Here is a 15,196-nt window from a genome sequence, read left to right as displayed (position 1 = left end):
AGACGTGCTTTAGAGTTTTGTTATTATATGCTGTGTTCGATTGTTGGGAGAGAGAAAAGAGAAGAGGAGGAACCAAGAAGACATTCTGCAGATACTTGACTTTGTGTTGGTTTTACATCTAAATATATAAATATGCAATTTAATTTTTAAAATATTTTATCCATAAAACGCTGAAATGTAGCTGCAGCATTCTTTAAACCAAATGGCATATAATTAAACTCAAACAAACCAAAAGGTGTCACTACTGCTGTCTTAGGCACATCTTCAGGGTGTACCTTAATCTGATGATATGCTGCAGCTAAATCTATTTTGGAAAAATATTGTTTATTAGCGAACTGTGTGCAGAAGGAATTTATATTTTGTACCGGGTAGCGATCTGTTTTGGTAATGCTATTTAATGCACGGAAATCACCGCACGCTCGATATGACCCATCCGGCTTCTTCACCAAGTGCAAAGGAGTTGCCCACTCGCTACTGGAAGGCTGGATAACTCCGGTATTTAGTAACTTTTTAAATTCTGCCTGTGCTGCGTCTAACTTAGGACCGGAAAGTTGTCTGGTTTTAGCAAAGACTGGTACGTGGCTGCCTCTATGAATCCGGTGATACACTTCACCATAGTCTTTGTTTGTGTCGCTATGTGGTGAAAGTACATTATTATATTTACCTATTACTTCTCTAACATAATCTGCTAGGTCTATTTTGTTAATCATTACAGCATCGGTTCCCGTTACTGCATTGACTGTAATTTCACGCTCTGTTACATTATCACGGATGGATCTATTTTTACAATCCACTATAATGTTAAATTTGTTTAAGAAGTCAAATCCTAACAAAGGGTTAGTGACATCTGCGATCACAAAACTCCATTGAAAAGATCTTCTCAAACAGGGTATCTTAACTTCGAGGTTTGTCTGACCATAACATTTTATGCTTTCACCGTTAGCGGTAGAGATATGAACAGGAGTTGGCTCCAGCGTAATTCCATTTACTACGGAATGTGGTAAAATGGAAACACTGGTTCCTGTATCTATGATAAAATTGACTTTAGACGCTCCTATTTTAGCAGAAACTTCTAATAACGGCAGCACTACTGGAGTAAACGCAGTCCGCCTTTCTAGTTTTCCGAATCACTAGGGGTGGGAGAGGAAGGGGGGCGAGTTAGACAGAGTCTGTAAGCTACTCTTTTTTTTGGCCACTTACACCACGGCTTACATGTACAAGCCTCCTCCGCGAAATATATACGGGCTCTACATTCCTTCTATATGGACATAGGCCGGCTGGAATGGTTTCACTAGACTGTCTGGTGGTAATATGGTCGTTTTTCCGAGCTTGACTCTCAACGGCCTGAAATACTAACGTATTTTCTATTAACGGCATCAAGTTGTCGGATAGTCGACCCAACTCCATTAACGACATTTCAGTGTGTGCTGCTATTACTGGAGCGATTTGCTTCGGAAGTGCGTGTATGAATTTATGGTGCACTATCTCATCGTTAGCCCCTATTCTATGTGGTACTGTTACCATCTGGAGGTATAATGACGGACGATCAGCTAACGCAGTGGTCCTCATCAACTTCTCTAGGAGTTCAGGTCTGGTCTTTTCATATGCAGATAACACAGACTCCTTTAACTTTGCATAGTTTAGTGACTGCAGAATTGCTGGAGGTATATTTGTTACCACGTCAGGCGGCAATGTGCTGATAACTGTAGAGAACTTAGTATCATCGCTCGTATGTGTCTGAGATGGAATTGAGCTTCTGTTATCGAAAACCATCCCTCAACACTCGTCTCCATAAATTGTGGGGGTTTATGCTAACCTGTTGTGCGTCCATTATTATTATTACTAATTATTATTATTAATTATTATTATTACAATTATTACTACTATTAATTATTATTATTAATTATTATTATTATTAATTATTATTATTCCTATGATTATTATTAGTTTCTATTATTATTATTTTTTAAAATATTTTTTTAGGGTTAATAAGAAGAGAGAAAAGCGAGTACTCACCAGAGGTTAATTTCAGCAGGAATTTGGAGAAATAGCGTCGATTAATTTATATATATATATATATATATATATATATATATATATATATATATATATATATATATATATATATATATATATATATATATATAAAGATATATATGTGTGTGTATGTGAATATATAATCAATGTTCTTTACAGAAAAAAAAACTGAGTTTGTCGATGCACACATGTTCCAAAATTGGCTTCACACACGTGCGTCTGGTAGGTTCCTTTTTTTGTGTGCGGGTGTGTGAATTCTTCAGAATTAAATTTGGGATTCTGTATTGATTCTTAAAGTCACTTTTTTTTGTTGTTACAGAATAGTTTTTAGACCAGATTTTATTTTAGTCATTTATCTGGTGAGAATCACGTAAAAAAGTTTTGTTTTTCTTTTTTTTTCTTGTTTGTTTTTTGTTTGTTTGTTTTTGTTTTTTTACCTTATTTAGTGTAAACCGTTCCACAAAAATGGCAATAATATATATTTTATCGGCATTTCTTGGAAAGCGGATTTATATATACTTTTTTATAAGGTTTTACTGTAGTTTTAGAAAGGCTTTTTCTTTTCTTTTTTTACTCTGTCACGTTCTCATCGTTTTTTGTTTTTTTGTTTTTTCTTGTTCTTTGAAGATTGCGTGTATATACGCACATCGGGCATTCACCAAATTATGCCGGTTACCATAAATTTTAACGACTTTTGAAAAAGGGTCACCATTTTTGGGGCCTCTCGAACATTAGCAAGAGAACAAGAGTGCTGAAAAAGAACGGTTGTGGAAAAGAAAACATCGGTCATAATTAAGTGCGACAAGACTTTAGGATTGATGAGCAAATCGCTCCAGTAATAGCAGCAGACACTGAAATGCCGTTAACGGAGTTGGGTCGACTATCCGACAACTTGATTCCGTTAATAGAAAATACGTCAGTATTTCAGGCGTTTGAGAGTCGAGCCCGGAAAAACGACCATATTACCACCAGACAGTCTAGTGAAACCTTTCCAGCCGGCCTATGTCCATATAGAAGGTTTACAAGATATAGGGTACAAAGAGGATGGTACATTAATGAGAACGGGAAAGTTTTTCATGGAACACGTTTTTTTTTTTTATTATTAAAAACAGAAAATTAAATGAAATATTCATAATGGTTTAAACTTGGCGAGCACCATTTCAACAACCAAAACAAAACCAAAACATTTATTGTATAAAAATTTTTAAAATATAATTGGAAAACCATTTATTGAAAAGTTTGCGTAAAAAAAATATAATGTTAATAAAACAATTTAACGGGGAAGTGAGTTGTTTATTTATTTACTTTTTTAGAAAAAAAAAAACTAAAAATAGTCGATGGTCAGCCCTCCACACTCTCTTTATTAAAAGAAGTCTATTTATTTATTCATTTATTATCCCTAAAAATCGTAAAATTTGTTTTTTCTTAAAAAAAAAAATACTTCGCTCATTAAAGTCTGTTTTCAGACGAACAACAAAAAAAAACTAATGTTTTCCATATTCTTTTTATAAAAAGAAGTCAATTTATTTATTTATTATCCCTAAAAATCGTAAAATTTGATTTTCTTAAAAAAAAAAAAAAAGTACTTCATTGATAAAATATTCGATGGCCTGCATGTACTACCCTTATTGACCCATATTTCCGCCAGGGGTCGTTAGTGGCGTTATCTCTCAAGCAAGATGGCGTCTGGCTAAATCTTCAACAAAACGTCCGATAATATTTGATTTTCTTAAATAAAAAAAAGAAAAAACTACTTTTTACGATTTACGTGATTTTTTGGAATATGACATTTTCATGCAGTGACAAGTACGTACATTATAAAGATTTTTTTCAGATTTTTATAGTAAAAAAGATTACTTGTGGACCATTTATGGACTTGCACCAAGATTTCTTCTTTGTATCTCCCTCCAACACAGTCCTCTATTCTGATTGGCTGAAACCTCTGGTGACGTTGGGAGAAGAAAGGAAGGGAAAAGTAGAAGAGTAGGGAGAAAGAGAGAAATAAGGGAAGCATACCGTAAGCAGCATTATAGTAGTGGTTCACTACAAGTTCTTAGCAAAGTGTTTGTCTTTGTCTGATGCTGACGAGATTACCTCAGGACCATTTATGAGAGTTATGATTCTTTAGTAATACTAAAAAATATTTAATAAATGTTCAACAATATTTTTTTTTTTCATTTTTGTTTATCACTCATATTAAAAGTGATTTTATTTTTTTTTTTCAAAGAACAAATATGGGATTTTTTATCATTTAAAAGTATATTTAATAAATCTTTCACAATATTTTTACGCTTTTCGTTTTTTTTTTTTTTATATCCACTCATATTAAAAGTGATTTGATGTTTGTTTACAATTTAAAAAATAGGTCATTATTTTTATTGTGAAAAAATTATTAAGCTAAAAGATAATGCGGAGTTAATCTTTTTTCTTTTTATTATTATTATTATTATTATTATTATTATTATTATTATTACTACTACTACTACATCAACAACGACAACAACAACAACAACAATAATAATAATAATAATAATAATAATAATAATAATAATAATAATAATAATAATAATAATAATAATAAGAAGAAGAAGAAGAAGAAGAAGAAGAAGAAGAAGATTTTCATTTTTTTTTTTTTTTTTTTTAGGTTAAACGACGCTGGGACACGTCGTAAAAATTTACCAATATATGTGTTTTTATTTAACACACTATTTGTTTTAATTTATGACAATACGGATTAACAAAAAATAAAAAGCTAACTTAAAAGTTACAATATTACAAATGAAATTAATTATTTTTATTTTCTGCGAACTAGCTTTTCCGTTCACCATCGTAAATCCCACGCATCAAACTCATCTCGTTAACAAATCTTAGAATCGTTTCTTTGTTGATACAGATTGCAAAACAAAAGTAAGTATTAATTAAATGTAATTGTTTTTTTTTTTTTTTTTTTTTTTTTAGGTTCTTTTTTAATGCATGGGCGAGTCCAAAGTATTCTATTTCCCTTTGTTTTTAATACAGAAATGAGTCAACATTCCATGCTTGGATATAAACGAAAAATTGTAATTTTATTGAAACCTTTTCAATCTGGTATTTTCTAAGTTTCCTTTTATTTTATTTTTTTTTCAAATTCCCTAAAATGAATTTCGATATTGAAACCGTAAAATAACTTCTTTAACGGCCTAATTTAATGCATCTATAATTTTGAAACCTGGCTTGTCAGATTATTTATAAGTTTTCGATTACTTTTTGATTATGTTACATAGGCTGACATATATTGAGTAAGTTTACAACAGTATTTTGTATAATTTTTTTAGTTTGAACTAATTTTCCTAAACTTAACGTATTAAACAGAGACCTCACAGCCATTTCTCTTTTTCAAATATATTGATAAACACTGGATGCTTTTCGAACTGAGTAAACATTTTACATTAAATAAAAACTAAACACTTGTCCAGTTAGGTGGAAAAGTTACTTATCTTGCCTTTGATAACATTTATTTGTTATATATTTATTTTTTACAACTTTTTGAATATATGTGTATAGTAAAACAAACCCAAAATGTAAATTTTATTTTTCCATCATTTTTTTATTAGACTAAATGTACGACATTCGAGGCCGCCATATTGCCTTTAAAATTTGGCTTTTCTAAGGTTTGACAGATTGCCCTTTTATGGCCAAATTTGGCCTTTTTATGCTCTTTCATTACAAAAAATATGGCGGCCAAAAACATGGTTCCATTAAAGCATACAAAAGGCCAAAATATTGTCGGCCAAATAATTTATGTAGCTAAAGTATACATTTACCAAAAAATGTTTTTACGGTGACTAAGAAAATTAAAAACATCAGCTAAATTTGAAAAGTTAAATAAATTAATTGAAAATATTAGTTTTCTGAACTTTTTGAAGATAGTTTTTGGACTCTTAAAATCTAGAATAAAAAAAAAAAAACACTTTGTTTTACGAAAAAAAAAAAAAGAAGCTTAATTATCTTCCAAAAGTGAGTTTACTAACAGAAACTGTCCTGCAATAAATTTCGTTATGTACCTTAATTTTTTTATTATAAAATATATTAATTTAGGTAATCCTATTTTTTCTGTAATAAAAAGAAAGTGTTTATTTAATTAGAATATTTATTGACTTTTTTATGTGATGTTTTTGTTAACTTTGCCATCACAATAAATTAAATGAATCCTTTTATAAATAATAAAGTGTAAAAAGATCAATGTAAAATCACTGATTATGCTTACAATTTATTTATTAAAAAATTAATTAAAACAAATATTTATTAATAATTTAGTAGAATATGGAAGAGGAACGTAAATCATGTCATTTTCTTTCTTTTTTTTTTTTTTTACAATGATGCCCATCCATACTTCTTCAAATTAAAAGTTAGTAGAATTTTTTCCAATTTTTAAAAATATTTTTTCTTAGTAATCCTGTATTTCAATTTTTTCATTCTTTTTATTTTCAAGATTATAAAGAAATTCTTCAATTGATTTTTGACTGTCATACAAAGAAAATATTATAATATTACATTTTAAATTTTAACGGGAATTGTTATCATTAAAAATCACATGAAATATATTTGTTTTTTTGTTACAATTATATTATGTTTATATAAAAATATTTAATAAATTATTCTTAATTCAATGATAATAAAAGAGAACAATTTGGAGACCATAACGATTCAGATAAAATACACTCCTATCCCACCCACACTACTTAAACCATCAAACACAACAATGAATGGAGAAATTTTACTGTTTATAGTTTTAATAGAGGATGCTTTGAAAAAACAATTGACAGCAAAAATAGCATGTAATGAAAAGAATTTGGATATTGAAAACAAATTCATGGCGTAGTTATCAACATACAGTAGCCTAAATGCTAACGGCCCCAAAATATGTAAAAACTGAGGAAAAAAACAGTTTGGAGACCATAGAGATTCAGTTTAAATACACAGCTGCCCACATGACTTTAAATATTACACACAAAAATAAATTTAAGTGTTTATAGAAAAAAATTTTAATAAACAATGCTGTGGAAAAAAACTCTGTTGAAACGACCCAACACAATCCCAAACAACTTCATTGAAATGATACAATACAATCCCTAACAACTTGTCAAAATGTTAGGATACGATCCCAAACAACTCCATCAAAATAACTCAACACCACATGTTATGTTTCCAGTGCAACCTTGGCAGTTACTCTCAGAGTTTCTACTCTGGTTATCACAAATTGATGATGAACAAAAACCGAATGTCAAAATGATGTCATATACATAACTCAACACAGTCTCAAACAATTTGGTCCACATGCCTCGGCACAGTCCCAAATGATTGCATCCATGTACCACAACATGTACAACTTTGTCGATTCGAAACCAAACACCAACGTTGATTCAAACTCAAAAAACTCAGTCAGAATGACCCAAAATGATCCTGAGCAAATTGGAGGTGAGTGCATGCCACTAATGCTTGCTCTACTGGGCTGCATTATTCTTTATTGCTAGTTTAAAGGTACAGGTTTGACAGGTTGTTTGGCTGGCATTTCAGAGTGACACTGCAGGATCCCTAACCCTTTAGTAGACAAGACTAGGCTTATAGTCTACTTGTGTGTCCATATTTTGCATCAAAAAGAACCTCTTTTCCCAACCAATTCTACCCAAACCTAAACTATCATATGATGCCATGCTAAGCAAAAATTAAATGACACCCTAAACAAGAATCTCTAACATTGTCCCATAACTCAGCACTCTACCATCATTGACCATGTCTCTGAAAATATAGATGCAGAACTCTTCTAAGATAACCAATTCTTCTCTCTTAGAAGCTTAGATGTGGTCCAGATAGTAATGCCTACATGTGTTTGGTGTTTTTGATTTCGACAACAATACTATTCTTGGTTCTTTGAGATACACAGACACAGCAGGATGCTGCGCTCATAGTTTCTCTATGGCTCATTCCCTTACACTGTCACATTCTCGATTTGCCTCTCAGAAGATAAAGATAAGCTGTACCAATAGATTTATTCTGAGCAGATATTTTAATGGTCGAATCTGACCATATATACAATACAGTGGACAAGGCAGAAGAAAGTAGGGATGTAGCCTTTGATATGTCCAAAGCATTTGAGCAAATTTGGCATGAAGTATTCCTAATAAAATTTAAATCATGAGGTATTAATGGACGAATGCTAAATAGAATTATATCCTTCATAGGCAAGAGAAAAATACAGATTCTCTTGATAAATATACATTAAAACAGCATAATATTAAGGTGGGATTGTCTCCTCGGTCCATGCTTCAACTTTTACTCTTCCTGATATAAACAACCTGTCTGATAAAATTGTGTGAGATGGGTGTATTTGCTAATGATATTATGCTTCTAAGAGATATGAATGAAAAACTGATTACACAGATATAAGACAATGACAATACTAAGAAAACGATATGTAGTGAAATAAGTCTGTAATCCTAACACTAACATTTAATACTACTGACTAACAATTACCAGAAGACTTCTTAATCACTGATAGCCATGACTAATAACAAGCCTATTTAGCAACAAAATACCACCTCTTACCTCTAGAAGTCTCTAGACACTGAAAGGACATGCAGGAGTTTAAATGTCCTGTAAACTAACATCAGACTCATCTCATTACATAGACCCTGTAAACATGGTCCACATAGTTGCCTTTTACGTTCAAGTTGCAATATGCCTTGTCTGGGTTGAACATGAGAAACAAAAAAACTAGCAATCACAACATATAATGAACCAATTATTTTGAAATCTTCCTGAAAATGCTTATTTTTTGTAAGCAAAACACTTTTACTAAAGTATTTATGTAAAAGTCGGATTAATTTATGTTTGATTTTTTCTGAGATTTTGGGCTACAAAATGTATAAGTTCTAAAAAATGGAATAATTTCTACTAACAAATATTTTGAAGAAATATGGATAGTACTGACTGCAATAAGTCAACACGATTTGCATCGCACTCACCAACCACTGTCATCCAAGGAATATTTTCAGTTAATAAATAAAACAGACATAAATAAGACAGGCAGTTCATACTGGAAAAATAGTTAAAAGATTTGAACAATTTTTTACAAAAGTTTTATTTTATATTATAAGGAAAACATTGTTAAACAGACGTCATCAACAATTTCAGAGTATTACTTAATTTAAAACTAATACCAAGTAGGGATGTCTTAGAGAAACATAAAATCTAAATTGTTCCCATTCAAAGATATTCTAATTAAATAAACATGTCCATTTTTATTACAGAATGTACTTCAACTAATGAACTTTTTATAATCGTCAGAAATATTGAAATTAAGGTATACTTTTTCAATTTCTTTTAAATAGTAAAAATTTTTCTGTATAAATAAATAATAAAACAAGATATCACATTTCTTGTTTTCTGTACATATCAATAAATTTGTGGAAGTGTAAGAATTTATTTCTTTTGTAAACTAAATAAGATTTGTAAATTACATTTAAAAACATTACATTTTGGATGTTATTAATAAAAGTTTTGGCAAAATTTAGTTAATATTATCTAAACAAAAAGAATCCATTCATTTTCTTTATGTATAAGTATTGAAAAATTATTCTCACAGTTTTTAATTAAGTGATAATGAATTGGAGGACTTTTTAATAAAGTTGACGATCATAACCTCAATTTTTGCCTCTAGCTCATTGTGCTTAAGCCTATTTTTAATTCCAAAACCTGTATTAACGTCAAAATATTTTGTTCACAACATTATTTTATGAAATTCATTTTTTTAATCTATTTTGAATTTTGCAGAATGTGCAACAATCAAGAAAACAAATGCAAATTGGTAAAAGCCTTCATTGAAGAATATTTTGAAACTATACGTTTTTTTCATCAAATGGCATTTTCTTATAATATATTTGAAAACAAATACCTATAAACCGTGAACGTACTTCTTCTTTTCTTAGACTTAATAGAAACAAAACTGGAGTATGCTTTGCAACTCCATAAGACTTACATGAGTGCATATAACATATACACATTTAAGTTAATATGACTAGTCCTGCACATGTGAATATGATTGATTGACTTATGATTCATTAATAAAACGGAATTTCAGTCACCAACAATACTAGATTGAATTTAACTTTGATTAAAATTATAATTTTAATTTTGTTCCTGATACTTTCATAATTTTGAGAATCTCTATTCATCGTTGTTTGATTATCATCTATATTAGATTTATGAAAATTAATTGAATATAAAATTGGTGTTTCCAACGATCTGCATGGATAGAAATTCATTGTTTGATTATCATCTATATCAGATTCATAAGAATTAATTGAGTATGATGTTCTGTTTCCAATTATCTGCATAGATAGAAGATCAGATCTATTTTATTTCAAATTAAAACATGTACAAGTTAGATGTCACCAACACTGGCACACCACTAATACTTTAATATATTATATTACTGTTAAAAGCAAAATATATTATATTACTGTTAAAAGCAAAATATATTATATTACTGTTAAAAGCAAGTAAAATTTCCGATTTACGAATAAAATATGAGTAGCGTATCACTCATGACTCCCATTCAATGAATACATAAGTGTAAATACATGGAAAGGCATGCTGCAACATATGCAAATACATCCTGGAGATAAACCATATTCTTGTGAGGTATGTGACTTTGCTTCTGAAACAAAATCTAATTTGGTGACACATATGCGAACACATTCTGGAGAGAAACCATATTCTTGTGAAGTATGTAGCTTTTCTTTTACCACAAAACAAAGCATGGTGAAACATATGCGAACACATACTGGAGAGAAGCCATATGCTTGTGCAGTATGTGGCTTTTTTTCTGCAAGGAAACATGATTTAATGATACATATGCGACGACACACTGGAGAGAAACCATATTCTTGTGAAGTATGTAGCTCTTCTTTTACAAAGAAACAACATATGTTAAATCATATGCGAATACATACTGGAGAGAAACCATATTCTTGTGAAGAATGTTGCTCTTCTTTTATTACAAAACAAGGCATGTTGCAACATATGCGAACACATACTGGAGAGAAACCATATACTTGTGAAGTATGTGGCTTTTCTTCTGCAAGGAAACATGATTTAGTGATACATATTCGAAGACACACTGGAGAGAAACCATATTCTTGTGAAGTATGTAGCTCCTCATTTACAAAGAAACAACATATGTTGAATCATATGCGAACACATACTGGAGAGAAACCATATTCTTGTGAGGTATGTGGCTCTTCTTTTATAACAAAACAAGGCATCCTGCAACATATGCGAATACATACTGGAGAGAAACCATATACTTGTGAAGTATGTGGCTTTTCTTCCGCAAGGAAACATGATTTAGTGATACATATTCGAAGACATACTGGAGAGAAACCATATTCTTGTGAAGTATGTAGCTCCTCATTTACAAAGAAACAACATATGTTGCAACATATGCGAACACATACTGGAGAGAAACCATATTCTTGTGGTGTGTGTTGCTCTTCTTTTACAACAAAACAAAGCATGCTGCAACATATGCAAACACATAGTTGAGGTAAACAATATTCTTGCTAGGTATGTGGCTTTTCTTCTGCAAAGAAAAATGATTTTGTGCCACATATACAAACATATAGTGGAGAGAGTTGGCCAAGCATTTTGGTCAGGGCTGTCTCACAGATGAGGATGAAACACTAAACAAGCCTGCCACAGAAATAACAAGAAAAAGTTGGGAGAAATATACTGAGACCTTCCAATAGAGGAACCTGAAAGAGTGGGACCAACATCAGCGTGCAAAGTATTTTCTGGGGGAACTCTCTCAAGAATACATAGACAAAGAAAGTTCCTTGGGCTGGTTCAACAGGGGATCCCTCCACCACTATCAGGAAAGGGTTATAATGGCTGCTCAAGACCAGGGATTGATGACCAATGCATTTAGGAAGATGGCAGGTCTTACTAATGACAACAAATGGAGATTCTGCAACACGGAATTGGAAACTGTTAGCCATCTTGTATCAAGTTGCAAGATTCTTTTAGAGGATTGCTAATACACAACGAGACATGATGGAGTATGTAAGTACATCCACTGGACCATCTGTAAAAAATTAAACATCCAATGTAGCAGCAAATCCTGGGAACATCAACCTGAAAGAACAGTTGGAAATGACATATATCATACATTACGACCATGTAATCCTTAAAGCCACCTACTTTGAAAATGCTGCTGTGAAACCTGACATATATGGAATAAGTCAGAGAGAGTGGCAACCTAGATTGAAGTGAGAATCCCTAATGATGGAGGTCTGAACAGAGCTGAAAGGGAGAAACAGATCAAATACCGAAGTCTCATGTATGATATGAAAAGAAACTGGAAGCTCAGAAAGATATCAATAATACCAGTTATTATAGGTGCCACAGGGCTTATGAAGAAGAACCTGGAGTCCTTCCTAACTAATATTTTGGTGAACCAAGTGCAAAAGAAATCCAGACGGCTGCACTTAAGGGAAAAAACGAGGATACTAAAAAGAGCTCTGGGTTTGTTTCAATAAGAAGCAGGGCAATGTTGGCAGCAGGTTTGACTCACCCATACCCACTGTTACAATCTTCAAAGGAAGAAAATTAAAAAAAAAATTGAATGCCTACTAGACACGACCCTTAGGTGTATTCAGTCTTTCTGTATAGGAGTTTGTCAGCACAAAGACCTTTACATGAGGATTCTTCTAACAGGGAATAAACCCTGAGCAAATAAAAAAAAGACAAAATGAATAAAAGTATAAACAAAAGAAACACTGGCAACCAGGATAAAAAGGGCCTCTTAATTCGTTCATGCACCAGACAGGAGAGGTAAGCAATGGTTCAAACCTTCATTTCTCTAAAAGATACAATATTGCAATACCAGAGGCAAATAAGGATCAGCCATCAGGCCTTGATAGAAAATTATCCTTCCACCACCGCCAACAACAACTGCAGCAACCAAAAAAAGGAACACGTCATGGACTGTTGCTCAAAAGAAGGTACTGCTGTATTGCTACCACTGTTCAAAGTTTAAAAAGTAGAGCAAAACATCAAATCAGATGTTACTCCAGGAATAAGAAAATCTAACGTTTCTGGTGAAAAGAAAGCTATTTCCAGGTGGGAGAATATATACCAGAAGAAGAATGCACCCTTATGAAGAGGAAGCTCTGAAGGAAGCAGGAAGCGACTACCTTCCCATCTGAGAAGAGGAAACAAAACGAAAACAAGAGGCTGAGAGAGAGAAGAAAAGTGGACACTATTATGGGCTATGGACTATGTTCAAGCCAAACACATAAAATAAAAGCAGAAAACAGAGACATGGAGGAAAATATTCTTCCACTTCTATCTCACCAAGGGGAATGTTCAACCCAGAAAAATACCTTGCCAAAGATACAACAGTAAATATTTGTTTAGTGAGGCTGAGTTGGACCACATGCGGTCAGAAATTTCAGATTTTATAGTTATACTGGTCGTAAGATAATTAAAATAATAAAATTATTCTACACTGGTTCACAATTATATGTTGAATTTTCCTCTGTTTTTTTTCGATTGTTAACTATTCTGCACACTTAGCAAACAAATATCATGTAATCTCTTCTCATGCATGTATTATGAATTGTATATTATTTTGTTAATTCAACATTCAGTGTTCTTTACCATAGCAAATAACAGCAATTTTAATGTTTTCATTAATGTCTATTCAAATCTTGTAATAAAATGTTTTTTTCCAGTGTTGTTCAACTAAAGATGATATTTGTTTTCGCGTCTTTTACATTTCAATTCAGTGCAATTCAACATGATATTCTTCGTCTGCCATAATTAAAATATTGAAAGGAATAAATAAATAAATGGCATCATCAAGATTCTTCTCTCATTTTGAGTTCCAGATTCTATTTATGAAACCTTACTATATATTACTGTATATTATTTACTTTCCTACAATTGAAAATTTAGCAGCAGTTTTTAAAGTACATCATTCACTTGGATTAAATAAATTGGTTATCGTCTCATTTTGAGTTTCAATTTCTGTTAATAAAAATTCTCACTAGTGTGTGCCATGAAAGGGTTCCTCCTGGTTAATATTTACATAATATTTTCCATTTTTCTTGTAATTGAAAATTTTAAAGTTTTTTAAATAAAATAAATGAATATTATTTCAGAATATTTTGATTTTTGAAATATGTTGTTTGCATTTGATGTCTGATCAGATTTTTAAAAAAACATTTGATAATTGAAGCAAATTTCTTTTATTAAAAAATAAAATCATTCTGAAAAACAAATTCGTTCCTACATTCTTATAAACTTTATATAAACTAATAAATAGAAAAATCTCATATCTACAAAATGGTCAATGGCATAGTTAATGCAAGAATATCATAGAAAAGCTGAAACGAGAATACATAACTGATAATAATAAGAAAAGTAATTTTAAATGGAAAATCGCAAGGAATGATTTTTATTGGATGAATTTTAAAGTAATATTTTATAAGTATTTATTGTTTAACAGATGAAAACAATGTTTTAAATTTATTTTTTTAAATATGGATTGCTATTCTTTATAAATGTCCCTGCATGGTAAGAGTCAGAGAGGCAGAGACATAAATATAAATTAATACCCAGACTTTCAGAAAATTATTCCATACACTTTATTCAAAATATCTACTTATGAATAAAGTCTAAATATTTTTAATTCATTCAATTTATTTTTATGATACCTTGTAATATATTTCACTGTTTATTCGTAGGGGGATAAAATCTGTATAAATAAATCAGATGAAATGAGACTCAACATAGAAAGTAAGTTATAACAAGTTTATTGTACAAAGATACAATTAACAAATAAGAGATTCATGGTCGAATATATTTTGAATGCTGCAGTATTAGGGTTAGCTTACTCTCCCCATATGGGTATGGTTTGTGAGTGATAGAAGCATAGTGTATGTTCGAAAGAAGAATGGAAAACTGGCTATATTTACACGCAAACGATTTGAACAACATGACATGGCATTATAAGACTCTTGCAATGAAGGAGCTATCAGGTACACAACACATTTCAAAATTAAATGCCAAAAGAATGTCGTATAGTTATTATTTCTATTTGGCAACAACCTGTCAA

General features: G+C 31.2%; 1 long non-coding RNA gene across 1 annotated transcript; it reads left to right on the top strand.

Annotated features, from left to right (window-relative positions):
* The first annotated feature begins 4,680 nt into the window (after positions 1–4,680).
* On the top strand, positions 4,681–10,207 carry LOC145279021 (uncharacterized). Its single transcript, XR_013868389.1, has 2 exons — positions 4,681–4,944; positions 9,850–10,207. It is a non-coding gene; the product is annotated as an uncharacterized LOC145279021 (long non-coding RNA).
* The last annotated feature ends 4,989 nt before the right edge of the window (positions 10,208–15,196 follow it).

Source organism: Euprymna scolopes, chromosome 1 (genome assembly GCF_053919585.1).
Source record: "Euprymna scolopes isolate OS-2025 chromosome 1, ASM5391958v1, whole genome shotgun sequence".
Lineage (NCBI taxonomy): Eukaryota > Metazoa > Mollusca > Cephalopoda > Sepiida > Sepiolidae > Euprymna > Euprymna scolopes.
Note: the sequence above shows the minus strand (reverse complement) of the source record. Positions and strands in the feature narration are given on the sequence as shown.